The following is a 12,006-nucleotide window of genomic DNA, read 5'->3' as shown; positions in this document are numbered from 1 at the left end:
ATAAACTATTTAATAGAACATTTTTTTGCCAGCTGAGAGCAGGCATAAGTAATAAAGCACGAGGATAGATTAGTCAGAAATCAACTGCACTATACTAAAGAAAACTGTACATCTCTAATGTGGAGTACTAATTAGAATATCTTAGAATAGAAAAAAAAAAGGCGAAAAAATAAGTTTATTTTAATTTCTGTGCTAGGAAAACACTAAGGGCAATGCCATCCTCAACACTCCACGAGGGGAGTACTGACAACAAACCAGTTCTGATACTGAAAGTGTTAAAGCCATTAGCACAGGTGCAACATAGCATATATGGGGTATCCTACTCTGAGACATGGATGTTCCTCTGTGACACAGTTACACAGTGTCTAGCAGGTTATTGGGAGCTAGTCTAAGAAAACCACATTGCAAGAAGGAAAGCATGGGAAAGCAGCCTTCCAGTAAATGAAGAAAAGTTGTAAAACACCACTTGGATCCATGGGAAAAATTTCCATGAATGCTACCAATTAATTAAGTGTACTTTTTTTTTTTAACTGAGATAATGAAATGACATACTTTTCAGTAGCAGTAGCTTTTGTATATGAAAGAATGACTAGAAAAGTTCTCACCAATGTTTCTTTGCTCTCACTGAGTAGAATATTCTTATGTTCTTAACAGTAACTAGGGTACAGGCTTTGCTTTAATAAGATTTGGAATTGTTCACTAGTGTCCATATATAAACTATTAAAGTTTTTAACAGCCCTGGGCCAAAAATATTTCACATGGCCATTTCGCTATTTGTGGAATACTGAAGTAAGACCCCAGATAATTTTAGGAATAAATTAGTAAGACTTAGGATTTACAACCACACTCAGAGGTGCAATTTCTCTTAATAGTTTTCTACAGTAAAGCATATAAAAGCAATTGTAACCATTTGTAGCCAACCTTCATATAGAAGAAGGGTTTGTAAAAAAGGGGATACTGCCTATTCAAGAGTTCATTTAGTTTGAATACATTCAAAGCCTGCCTACCATTTTCAGACAAAGCTGGATGAATGGACAAGAAGTCAAAGATAAGCAGGAGCTAGAGGAGACAAGAGACCTGAAAACAGCCAAACTGAGGCTGAAGCAGCAGCCTGAGGTTATTATGCTCCAGAGCATCCATAGCAGCACAAAGTCTTACAAATATGACAGCTTCAGATGCTTTGGACTTCACTACTTACTGAAAAAAAGAAATAGAAAATGAATCGAGGTCTCTTCTCTTTCCTTTACGAGTTTCAGTAACCATTCCACTACCTGCTCTTTTACGGGTTTTTTTTAGTGTTTTGCTGCATTTCATTCTATTTTTTTTTCTTTATTCCCAATATCAGCTGGTAGAAAATTTACAACCCACAATTTAGCTATGTTTATTTACCATGAAATCCTCCCTACAATTATTCACTAAGAAAATATCAATAATGAGACATTGATAGTATTTCATGGATGGCAGCTGAAACATCTTAATAACGAGAGAGGTATTAAGAAGGAAAAAAAAGTCAAAGATAGAATATGACAAAAGATTTGTTGAAGGAGGTCCTTCAGGAGGCAAAGTGGATCATGCATGTAAGGCACGGTATGAACTTCTAAGTCATATTATTAAAGAAAGAACAAAGAAGTGGCTGCTCTAACAGAACACAAATCACACACAGTTCAGTGCACTGTAGAACTTCTGTGATATAATAAGTTAGAGGGGTTTAGGTATGTGTTCATCTTCACTGATTTTACAAAGAATGTGAAAGAAATAATCCTCAGATGTGCCTTCTAAAATAGCATGTTAGCTCAGGGAAATGCTTTTTTGAGAAACTGGAGGAAGCAGAGCTACAATTGGCATTGTGTCCTCTCGAACATTTTCTGTGCTTATATTAAAGGCATAGAAATGTAGTAGCTGCAAGGAAGTCTTTGCTTTAGTTTTGTTTCATTTTGTATTTTGTTTTAGGGTCTTTTATTTGGTTTTGGTTTTTTGGGAGGAAGTGTTTTTTGGTTCTTGTGATTTTTTTCATTTGCCTTTTTTTGTTTGTTTATTTGTTTGCTTTTCCCTAATGTTACACTTCCTCAATGGATTTAATGTTACAAGATATTTCCATTGTATGCATCACCTTACATTTTTACTCGCTTTATGTTCACTAAAGTGAGAACCTACACTTGTTTTACAATGTAGAAGAAAGCCACATAAATGACGGTCAGTGTATAGCTGTTTGCAGGAGCGATTGGTATCTCCTTCTATGCTGAATTAATAGATGATTTTGTAAAGGTATTCCATACAGGCTAGTAATGGGAGACTTGGAGGATGAATAGAGGATAGAGTTTAGAAGATCACTTAAGGATAGTTATAAAGCACTTTTTCACGCACGTGACTGTTATTTCAGTAGGGAAAAAAAAAGTCTAAAAAAAGTTAATCAAGTTTTCATTCTGTGGTTAACAAACTTCATGGCCCAACATCTTACCCTATAGTTTTGGCTTTATCTGGCAGGATTGCCTCTGGCTGCAAGCTTTATTAAGGGGATGGTGAGGCACTGGAACAGATTGCTCAGAGAACTTGTGGCTGCTCCATCCCTGGAAGCATTCAAAGCAAGGCTTGATGGAGCTTGGAACAACCTGGTCAAGTGAAAGATGTTCCTGCCCACAGAAGGATGGTTGGAAAAAGATGGTCTTTAAGGTCCCTTCCAACACAAATCATTCTATGGTTCTATGTTTCTATAAAAGGTTTTTGCCTTACCTGACTGTACTAGGTCAAACACTGCAATTTGTATAAGACTGTGTGTGGACTTGGGAGTCACTGTGTGTGTGGACTGCCACATAGTATAGCATATTTGTCCTCAGATAAAGAGAAGTACTGGAAATGAAGTTATGTAGTGAAAAAAATCTAATGAAGAAGTGTCATGCTAGATTGAAAGCATTAATAATTTATTGTAGTTGTAGCTATAATTGCTCTAAGTTTTTTCAAGTACCATGATCTGTTTTCTAATTTATTTTTCTGAAAGAAGTTCAAGTATTATATAATTAGTTAAAAATCCTTGAAGGAAACTGAGGCCATCATGAGCTCAATGAATCTTCATGTTCTTACATTCTTGGGAAGTTTCTATTTCCTACTAAAATTCCTACACATCAATCTCCTTTAGTTTCTGATTAAGTTTTTTTCTTTGCATGGGATTTAAACTTCTACAAAACCCCATTTTTGACCCGATCTCTTCAGGGGACAGGAGCACAGGTAGTAATTGCCTCAGTTCCTGTGCTAGCTGGGATGAATGAGGAGAGGTTTAGGAAAGCCCAGCTTACCAACAGGTGGCTTAGGGGATGGTACTATCATCAAAATTTTGGGTTTTTTGATCATGGCGCAAACTCCGTGTTGCCCAGTCTCGTCAAAGCAGATGGGCTTCATTTATCTAGGAAGGGCAAAAGAACTGTAGCCCATAAGTTGGCAGAGTTAGTTAGGAGGGCTTTAAACTAGGTTTGAAGGGGGAAGGGATGGCAACTGGGCTCTCCAGAGATAGACCTAAGGGCATAGAACCCGAGTTGAGAATGAAATCAATGGCCCAGCTGAAGTGCATGTACACCAATGCACGCAGTATGGGAAACAAACAAGAGGAGCTGGAAGCCATAGTGCAGTAGGAAAACTATGACATAGTTGCTGTCACAGAAAAGTGGTGGGATGAATCACATGACTGGAGTGCTGCTATGGGGGGCTACATGCTCTTCAGAAAAGACAGGCAGGGAAGGAGAGGTGGAGGGGTGGCTTTATATGTTAGAGAGTCTCTTGACTCTGTTGAAGTTGAGGTCAGCAGTGACAAGGTTGAGTGCCTGTGGGCCAGAATCAGGGGCAAGGCCAACAAGGCTGACACCCTTGTGGGTGTCTGTTACAGACCGCACAACCAAGATGATGAAGGGGATGAATTATTCTACAAGCAGCTGGCAGATGTCTCAAAATCTCCAGCCCTTGTTCTTGTGGGTGACTTTAACCTGCCAGATATCTGCTGGGAGCTTCATACTGCAGAGAAGAGGCAGTCAAGGAGATTCCTGGAGTGTATAGAGGACAATTTCCTTCATCAACTGGTAAATGAGCCTACCAGGGGAAAGGCCCTGCTAGACCTACTGTTTACAAACAGAGAGGGGCTGGTAGATGATGTAGTGGTTGGAGGCTGCCTGGTGCATAGTGACCATGAAATAATAGAACTTTCAGTCCTCAGGGATGTAAGGAGAGCCACCATTAAAACCTCTACCCTGGACTTCCGGAGAGCAGATTTTGGCCTATTCAAAGAACTGATTCAGAGCATACCCTGGGAAACAACCCTTAAAGGTAAGGGGGTCCAGGAGGGATGGACATGTTTTAAGAGGGAGATTTTGAATGCACAGCAACAGGCTGTCACAGTGTGCTGAAAGGCCAGCCGGAGGGGAGGATGGCCAGCTTGGTTAAATACGGAGATTCTGCAAGAAATCAGGGATAAAAAGAAAGTTTACAGACTATGGAAAAAAGGGCTGGCTACTTACGAAGAATTTACAGATAGAGCTAGGTCATGCAGGAAAAAAATTAGGGAAAGAAAAGTGGAATTTGAAGTAAATTTGGCTATTTCAGTTAGGGATAACAAAATGTCCTTTTATAAATACATTAATAACAAAAGGAGGGGCAAAGAAAACCTCCATTCTCTGTTGGACTTGGAGGGAAATATAGTTAAGGAAGATGAGGAGAAGGCTGAGGTACTTAACACCTACTTTGCCTCAGTTTTCACCAGTAAGACAGGTGGCCCTCAAGACAACTGGGCTCTGGAGCTGGTGGACAGGGAGAGGGAGCTGAATACCCCTCCTGTATTCCAGGAGGAAATAGTGACCGACTTACTGAGCCAGCTGGATCCTAATAAGTCTATGGGACCAGACAGTATCCATCCCAGGGTGATGAAGGAGCTGGCAGAAGAGCTTGCCAAACCGCTCTCCATCATCTTCCAACAGTCCTGGCTCTCTGGGGTGGTCCCAGATGATTGGAGGTTGGCAAATGTCACCCTAATCCACAAAAAGGGCTGCAGGCAGGACCCTGGCAACTACAGGCCTGTCAGCCTGACCTCCGTGCCTGGCAGGGTTATGGAGCAGTTCATCCTGAGTGCAATCACACAGCACCTTCAGGGTGGACAAGGGATTAGACCCAGCCAGCATGGGTTTAGGAGGGGCAGGTCCTGTCTGACCAACCTGATCTCTTTCTACGATCAGGTGACCCACCTGGTGGATGAGGGGAAGGCTGTGGATGTGGTCTATCTGGACTTCAGCAATGCCTTTGACACTGTCTCCCATAATATACTCCTGGAAAAGCTGGTAGCCCATGGCCTGGACAAGTGTACCCTCTCCTGGATTAAGAGCTGGCTGGAGGGTCGGGCCCAGAGAGTGCTGGTGAACGGAGCTGCATCCAGCTGGCGGCCGGTCACCAGTGGTGTTCCCCAGAGGTCTGTATTGGGTCCAGTCCTGTTTAACATCTTTATTGATGATTTAGATGTGGGGATTGAGTCCATCATCAGCAAATTTGCTGATGACACCAAGTTGGGAGGGAGTGTCCACCTGCTGGAAGGCAGGAGGGCTCTGCAGAGGGATCTGGATAGACTTGAGAGATGGGCTGATTCCAATGGGATGAAGTTCAACAAGGCCAAGTGCCTGGTCCTGTACTTTGGCCACAACAACCTCCTGCAGCGCTACAGGCTGGGCACAGAGTGGCTGGAGAGCAGCCAGGCAGAAAGGGACCTTGGGGTACTAATTGACAGGAAGCTCAACATGAGCCAACAGTGTGCCCAGGTGGCCAAGAAGGCCAATGGGATCCTGTCCTGGATCAAAAATAGCGTAGCCAGCAGGACCAGGGAAGTGATCCTTCCCCTGTACTCTGCATTGGTGAGGCCACACCTTGAGTACTGTGTTCAGTTCTGGGCCCCTCAGTTCAGAAAGGATATTGAGGTGCTGAAGCGGGTCCAGAGAGGAGCAACAAGGCTGGTGAAGGGACTGGAGCATAAGTCCTATGGAGAGAGGCTGAGGGAGCTGGGGTTGTTTAGCCTGGAGAAGAGGAGGCTCAGAGGTGACCTCATCACTGTCTATAGCTACCTGAAGGGAAGTTCTAGCCAGGTGGGGTTGGTCTCTTCTCCCAGGCACTCAGCAATAGGACAAGGGGGCACGGGCTTAAGCTCTGCCAGGGGAAATTTAAGTTGGATATCAGAAAAAAATTCTTTGCAGAGAGAGCAATCAGGCATTGGAATGGGCTGCCCAGAGAGGTGGTGGATTCACCATCCCTAGAGATTTTTAAACACAGATTGGACGTGGCGCTGGGTGCCATGATCTAGTAAATGGACTAGAGTTGGACCAAGGGTTGGACTCGATGATCTTGGAGGTCTTTTCCAACCCAATCGATTCCATGATTCTATGATTCTATGATTCTATGATTCTATTTAACCCCAGGATCATAAATCTGACCCTTCAGGCATGAGTTATAAATAATTCTATCTTTTTCTTATTCAGATTTTGTTTAGATTCATGGGAGTAATAGTACTAGGCTTTATCTTTCCAAATGCTAAACAGTTTTAGGTACAGAGTCCAGGAAATTCCACAAAAGACATGGACTACATTTTTCATCAATTTTAGAAATTTTAACACCATATGCCTCTAGGTTTTAATGTAGAAGGCTCAAAGTTAGGTGATTCTCTGCATGGCCAGTGGAAAAATTGACTTCCCTGCGTTAGTACATTTATTTGAAGCTCCTAGTGTTTAAGAAATGTTGAAAATCATTAGGAAAAGTGTTGCAAGCAGAAGAGAATCATTTAGTGCATGTACCCACACCTTGAAGTGCTATGTGCTGTTCTGTTATCATCTCAAGAGAGATGTTGTGAAGTTAAAAAAAAAAGTGTTCAGAGTAGGTTAATCACAATCTTAATCACAATGATCTAGTGAATGAAGCAGCTGCCCTGGGAGACAGAGGTGCTCTGAGCAGAAGTCTGAGGAGAAATATGATCATGGTTAACAAAGTCAAATGGGAGAAGATAAGGGGAATGCAGAACTGTTTGGGTTTCCCTTTTTTTTTTTTTTGTTTCCCCCAAAACTCAAACTACAAGAAAGTCAGGACAATGTCTTAAGCTTGTAGGAGATAAGTTTAAAACAAATATTTGAATCTCCTCTTTATATAATGAAAAGTGAACCTCCAAAAGCTGATGTCAAGAGAAACTGGTACGAAAAGTGTCAAAACAATTCATAGGTATCACCCTTGTTAAAAGAAACTTGAAAAGGCAGGGATGTAAATTCTACTATCTCTATTATCTCAAAAAACCCCTAGTTCTTCATGCTGAGGCAATGCAAGAGAAATGGACTGCAGACCACTGCAGTGTCAGGATTTGATGCTTTCTATAGGCAGCTTCCCTTATTGTTCCTCCTAGAGAACAAACACAGGGCTAAGTGGCCCCTCCCAGCAGGGCACTTCTTATGTTCCTTTAATACAGAAATTAAAATTATTTTGGAAATAAAATAAAGTAGGCTTATTAATGACCTGGGAACTGAGTAATATAAAGTTCCTGGATAGCAGTTTACCCCTTGCTTTTGCTTTAAAGCCTTCTGAAGGAATGCATGAGAAAAATTAATTATTAGATTTAAATTTGTGATTGGATCCCAGTGATTTCACATCAAGGGTCAAAAGGCCATGTGAAAACAGTATATATCCTGCTAGTGCATTGCTATGGATTTATTTCACAGTGTTGGCTGTTAATTCTGTTTTATGACATAATGCATTTTAAATATCTACCCTAAGATACACTGAATCACAGCATGAAAGTGCCTATTTGTCTCTGTTGAGAATAAGATGTGGATTACTAGCTCTGACGTAGACATCCACACTGAAGATTTCTGCATGAAATGAGATGAATCATGACAATTCAGTTTAAACAGATGCTAATTTAACTGGATAGACTGTCACTCCTATGTATTTAGTTAGTTTAATTTATTAATTAATTTAATGTTTAATTTATTTTGTTAAAAGAAAATAGACAAGCATAGGGAAAGAATCCTATTGTTTCAAGCCAAATTGCCATCAAGCTCAGAATTCATCTCAAAAAAAAAAAGCCTCAATAGTGGGAGACAAGAGCACAACAATTTTCATTTCCAATGGCATGTTTATTGAATGCCTTCAGAACCTTATGAATCAGAAGCATGCTTCTGTTCTTAGCTTATGCTTATGCTATTAACCCTGGACACTTTTCATCTATGCATCAGACCACAGAAACTTCCACCCTTTGCCATCCCTGTAGAGTGAATGCAACACATGAAATATAAGAAAACAGTCTGTACTGTATCCTGGTGTAGTGATTGGTACTACTACAGTTTTCTGGGTCACCTTGAAATGTCTGCCCTGGTCAAAACACAAGTTATTGTCTTTAAAGCAAATAAAATATTTATCAGGCTTTATTATAACTTCATTGATGGTTTCTATTTTTATTTTTCTGTTCTAAGAGGCTTAGTGAAGAAGTAGATAGCCTAGAAAATCCAACTTTCTCACTTTTTCCATGTCATGATTTAACCCCAGCTGGCAACTAACCCCTACCCAACTGCTCTCTCACTTCCCCAGTGGGATGGGGGAGAGAATCAAGAGGATAAAAGCGATAAAACTCATAGGCTGAAATGTGTATGTATGTATGGCTAGGCTTTGCAAATGAAGATTTGGGAAGGGCTCTACCCATCCACATGGATGTGTCCTTCAAGCCTTCAATTTTTTAGGTGAGGCAGTGTGTGTGAAACTGGCCTCACTACCCTTTACTCCTGAGGTTCATCTGCCACGGCTGAGTGAGTTTGGATGGTGACAGTGAAGTCCTCAGAACTAGAACCTACAGCCCCTGGTATTTCCAGGAGGTTTCCCATCCAAGTACTAACCAGGGCTGACCCTGCTTAGCTTCTGAGATCCGATGGGATTGGGTGTCAGGGAGGCATTTAACTGCCTCATAGGCTAACAGTTTATTAGGTAAACCTATTCTTCTGAGGAGCAGGCAGGTGTTCAGACATCCCCAGGTCAGCAGGGTTCCACCATGCATTATGGTGATTGGGGAAGGTAAAAAATTACAGGAAAAGGTGGCTAACTAGAACCTAAGCATAGCTGAACATACACATTACAACAAACACTTCTATTTATAGAAGACTGATGAAACTGAGCTGAGGGGGGAGCGTGGAAGGAGCTGTGACCTCTGAATGGCAACTAATTTGTCTTGATCCTGGGATGGTACAAGAGGCATTTTAACATTGTAACATAGACACTGACGTTGATTGAAAGGGGAAAGCATGGACATTATACATCATATTGAGTGTGTTCACCCCTTACTGTGAAACGTCTGCTGGAGCATGTTCAGAAAAGGACAACACAGCTGGGGAAAAGAATCTGGAACACAAATCGTATGATGAGTGACTGAGGGAGCATGGTTTTTAGCCTGGAGAGAAGGAGTCTCGGGGGTACTTTCCCATTCTCTACAACTACCTAAAAGGATATTGCAGCAAGGTGAGGGTCGGTCTCTTCTTCTGAGTAACAACCAAGGACAAGAGAAAATGGCTGGCAGTTGCATCAGTGATTTAGATTGGCTATTAGGAAAAATCCCTTCACTCAAAGGGTTGTCAGACACTGACATAGGATGCCCAGGAAAGTGATGGAGTCACTGTCTATGGAGATATATAAAAGTTGTGTTGATGTGGCACTTAGGGATGTGGTGTAATGATGGACTTGACAGTGTGGGATTGACAGTGGGACTTGATGATCTTAAGAGTCTTTTGCAACATAAATGAGTCTATCATTCTATGATTCTGTTTTAGATTTTAAAAAGAATAAGGTTAGTTTAAGCAATGATTATGTACGTATCACAAGGCCATTTTAGAAGTTATGGGGAGAATAGAAAAATGCTGAGGTGAAGGTCTCAGTGCTCCTGGAGTTGGCAAAAAATGTTCAGCCAGTTAAGTCTATTATTTATCAGTAGGGTATTATGAAATCACTTAAAATCTCATATAGTACTTTCAGCAGATTACAGATGGTAGGTAAAGCTGTTATTATCTCAATACAGTATTTGTTAAATATTGTCCTTGTTTTGGCCTCTATGACCTAACCATGTGTCTCTTGTGTTATATGTGGACATAGTCATAATTTAACAAATGCTGTAAGTATTTATAGGCATGATTCCAACAATGTCATGTAAAAATATTCCATGAACTTTGAAATATAAGATTATTAAAAAAAAAAACAAACAAGAAAAAAATTGAAAGGTGTCGGAAACATAAATAAAAAAAAAAAAGAAAAGAGAAAAAAGCAAACTCAGATTTTGTAATAATTTTTACAGCATCCAAGAGTGAGAATCACATGACAATAGGACAAAACATAGGTTTGTCTAGTCCAAGATCTTCTTTCCAGTCATGACCAGAAGCTGAAGTTCAGGAAATTACCTTCATATGCAAAAAGAAATATTAGTAATTGATTCTTTCCATAACATGCTCTTCTACATTCCAAAAATATAAACAGTTCAAAGACTGCCTGGGAATTGTAAGTTTTAATTATCCACTAACAGAAATTGTCTAGTTGTAGTTCCAAGGGTGAAGGGTAGATTTTAATCATTCTGAGAAGAGATACATCTATATTTTCTTGAGTTTTGTGGACCACATTTATCCTGTCAAAAACTTTTTACCCATCTCTTTTTCAAAATGAAAAATCCATATGAATTTCCTTCATGCAAGCTATTCCATTCCTCTGATCCTCCATGTCATTATTCTCAGTACTCTTCTATTTCTTATAATTTCATTGTGATAATATGACTAGTACACCTGTTACTGAAAATTCATCGAAGGAAGCACTGAATGAAATCAAGACATTATTTTGTTCTCCAGCCTTTTTAAATTACAGCTCAATATTTTGTCTTCTGACTATACAAAAAAAATGCTAATAATCTTTCAAATAAATACCTGTAGCAATTCCAAGATCACTTTCCTGATTATTAAAGGCTAATTTAGAGATATTCATTATATAGGCATTGTCATAAGGTGCTTTTTTTTATTCTGTGAGTTGATAATTTTGCATTTTTCAACAAAATAAAAGGTAAAAAGCCCCATGAAAATTTTAAATTTACAAAAGAGCAAAATATGCTTCACACAAATTTGGGATCAATTCATGAAACCTGAAGAATGAGGGATCAAGCAATTATTCATGAGGTACAGAACCTGCTAAAGGCAAAAATTAATTGTTTAGAATATACTGTTCAGTATCTATGGAGGAAAAACAAAAAAGAAATCTATGTCTACTAAATGTTTAACATTGTTAATAAGGTAATTAAGTTGGAATTATTTTTAAAATACATTTGTTTTCTATTTGAAAATAAAAAATCAGGATAAAATGCTACAACACAATGTAATGATTTCCATTCCTCTAGTAACAAAGGAGGATGTTAAACTTTTATTAGTAACTGTTGTAGTTTGGGATTATTATGTAAATTCTCTCCCCTGCCACTTAACTGCCCAGGCCAGTGGTTAACAAAAGAAGCAGTTAACTGTGATCGCTGGGGTGGGGGCAGGTTTGTCTCTTTTGGTTTTTTTTTTTGGATATTCTCCTGAGTCTTGGCTCGGCGGAACGGGGGAGTGGGGACTCCAAGGAGGCAGGCTGCCCTGCTGGTTACTGCTGGGGTTTTTCCCTGGCTGTCTTGCCGCTGCCTACTTCGGACCACCTTTTCCTGCCGTGCTGCTGCCTGCCTTGGATTTGCTGCTGGTTGCTCGTACCTTTTTCTGCTTCTTGGACGGGGAACACAGGGGGAAGAGACTGAGTCCATCTGAAAGCCCACTGCTCGTCTGTTTCGCTGGAGAGGGACTAAAACTCACTCTGCAGCCAGCCGGGTTGTGACAAGGACACTTAAGTATAACCTTTTCTCCCGGAGGGAAACCTGCTGGGTTTTGTTGTTGTTTTTTTTTCCTCTTGTGGTGTTGGGGAGGTGGGTTGCACTAGTCTGTTTACATATATATATATATATATAGCAGT

Source organism: Pithys albifrons, chromosome 1 (genome assembly GCF_047495875.1).
Source record: "Pithys albifrons albifrons isolate INPA30051 chromosome 1, PitAlb_v1, whole genome shotgun sequence".
NCBI lineage: Eukaryota > Metazoa > Chordata > Aves > Passeriformes > Thamnophilidae > Pithys > Pithys albifrons.
The sequence above is the reverse complement of the archived record's forward strand: the minus strand, read 5'-3'. Positions refer to the sequence as shown.